The sequence below is a fragment of the Aplysia californica genome, unplaced genomic scaffold (assembly GCF_000002075.1).
Source record: "Aplysia californica isolate F4 #8 unplaced genomic scaffold, AplCal3.0 scaffold00269, whole genome shotgun sequence".
NCBI classification, from domain to species: domain Eukaryota; kingdom Metazoa; phylum Mollusca; class Gastropoda; order Aplysiida; family Aplysiidae; genus Aplysia; species Aplysia californica.
Genome location: NW_004797539.1, coordinates 910,376 through 913,075, shown reverse-complemented (window position 1 = coordinate 913,075; position 2,700 = coordinate 910,376). Strand labels below are relative to the sequence as shown.

General features: G+C 42.5%; 1 protein-coding gene across 3 annotated transcripts in view; it reads left to right on the top strand.

Annotated features, from left to right (window-relative positions):
• LOC101858637 (protein tincar) overlaps positions 1-2,700 on the top strand; it is a 77,951-nt gene that overhangs the window by 32,698 nt on the left and 42,553 nt on the right. The window lies entirely within an intron of this gene.

The following is a 2,700-nucleotide window of genomic DNA, read 5'->3' as shown; positions in this document are numbered from 1 at the left end:
GATTCATATACTTTTCACTTAATGATAAATAATTTTGTTTCGTTTTTTAGTATAATTATGACATTCAAGTTTGCTCTATACTTAAAGTGTTGACAAAATTCCTTCACATCAACACCGATGAGAGGCACTATAACCTGGCATGTCAACCGTTGATATCTGCTTTGGGCATTGTGAAAGCACTATAATATTATTCCATGTAAAATATACACGTATATACCTGAGTATCAGTCCGACCTGGAGAAGGGGGTGGGGAGTGGGCGGTGGTAGTTCAAATTGCTTCTCCCTTTCGTAATCGTTCACTGAGGCGATTTTTCTTTTTGCTACAAAGAATAATCATGGTTTCTTTTTTTTTCCAACACTGTCAAATTGGCAATGTTCAGCTTGTAGAAGTGGAAGTGAATTGTATTACTGTTGGCTGCTGATTTTTATTGGGGCAGAGAAATTATCTCATTGGCTCCTTAGTCAAGATCTCACAAATAAAGCCAATGTTCACTTTATGTACAGGAATTAAGCACAATTTGCACAAAACGTGCTATTTATCTTGACACTTTAGAGCATTCTTGACAGGGTTTTTTTTTTCCAATATAAAGTTGGTATCCTTGATAAGTTTCTTTTTTTATAATTATTTTCTTTCTCATTTTCTCAGAAAGTGACTACTCATGAGTTCAGATGTGATCAACGATTAAACAGTGTTCGAAGTACAGAGAATAGTTTTCTGATATTTCAAGATCCCCTCTGCCATCATGCCACTCAACGTCTTCTTCTTGCCTAAATCACCACTTCGTTCAGCAAGAGTGTTAGCTCAGTCTTGAACGCAGGGCTGCTTGGGTGTTTCAAAGCTCCATGTTCGTTCAGCTCGTTCCTATTGGAGATGAACGTCAATTCGAAAGCCCTATTTCTTGAATAATTTCACTATGCTTTGAAACTGTGTTTAACCAGTACCTGGGGGCTCTCGTGGCCTAGAGGTTAAGGTGTTGGCCTCTCATTCAAAGGTCCCGGGTTCGATTCCGGGTAGCGACCAAAAAATTTTCTTCTCTAAAATTGTCTCCTTTCACATCCTTTCCTGCTCTCTAACAATGTTCTGTTGTCTGCTTTCATTTCCACTGTCTGCCCCCACCCCCTCACCTCCTTTGCCCCTTCCTCTGGGCTCCTGACTCTTTCTGCAGCCTTTCTACTGCTACTCCTTGGCTCCTCCTAACTGCTGCCTTTCTGCCACACCCCTGATCTTCTGGTAGGAAAGATCTACACCTAGCCTTCTCGGACAAGGGCCAAAAATCTCAGAGGGCCGTGTGCAAGTTGAGCACGTTAAAGATCCCTTGGTGGTCTAAAATCGATAAGAGTAGGCTTCGGCCGCCACCCGGGCAAAATTCAAAATTTCCTACCAACTGAAAATATTAGGTGTCCCGCGCGCTCATATGACCTTATGCAGCTGCGAGCGCCGTAAAACATTTTACAAAAACAAACAAAACATAACTCGTACCTTAAAATGTAAGCAAATCGAGCATCTTGAGGACAGGTGTCTTTTGTGCACAAAACAAACGTCCATAAAATAAGCGAAAATAATGCGAAATGGCCATAGCCACATACTGACGTTGGAATTTTAATTATTGACCCGCTGTAAATGATGCATTTCCCAAAAAGCAAGAACAGACAGATATAGAAATTCATTCGTAGATCTACCAACTGCAGTGAGCTTACTGGGCACAAAGTGCTACAAATGAAACTCTGAGAGAGAGAGAGAGAGAGAGAGAGAGAGAGAGAGAGAGAGAGAGAGAGAGAGAGAGAGAGAGAGAGAGAGAGAGAGAGAGAGAATATTGTTTTACGGAGCGGGATCTAAAGGCCTTGTCTTGTGCATATGCGTGAGTGCACCTAATCTTTGTAACATCCATTGCAATTGTAAACGACCAAGGCAAATTTCTCCCTGTGAATGAATATAAAGATTGTCATTGTCATTGTTAGCCAATTCAACGCTGATCGAGGAAGACGTGAGCTCAATTCCCGAGTGGGCAAGTTTTTGTTTTGTTTCAATGTTTTGTTTTTGCTGGATTAAAAAACAATATATTATATATATATATTAAATTGAGCTTTTCCGTCTGTCAAGTAAAATATTGTTTCCAACTGAGCCCGAGCTGGCCTTTATAGACAAGGTCGAAGCAGCCCACTTCGTAATTATCTCAATTGTGTCGATGGGGGCGCAATACACTTACAATACGCGATAAGCGATACGCTTTGGCATCTTGAGGGGTAGAAAAAGTTTGTCCTCTCCGAGTCGTTGTGCCACTGAGGAGGGCGGAGTAAGTGTCCGGATGACTTGTGACAATGACAGGTGTCAAGCTGCCAACACATCAGTGACGTGTGTAGGAAAACACAAGCTCTACGTCCTCGGAAGTCCCTGGGAAGGCTCGGTCTGATTGCATGCTTTATTCCCACATACATTTAATGGCAATCAGGTCGAGACCTACGCTGTTCAGGGGCAAAAAAGGGAAGGGAGAAAGAGTGAGACAAAGAGAGAGACAGACTGAGAGAGAGAGACAGAGAGAGGCAGAGAGACAGAGAGAGACAGAGAGACAGAGAGAGACAGAGAGAGACAGAGAGAGACAGAGAGACACAGAGAGAGAGAGAGACAGAGATAGAGACGAGCGAGGAGACAGACAGACAGACAGACAGACAGACAGACAGACAGACAGACAGACAGACAGA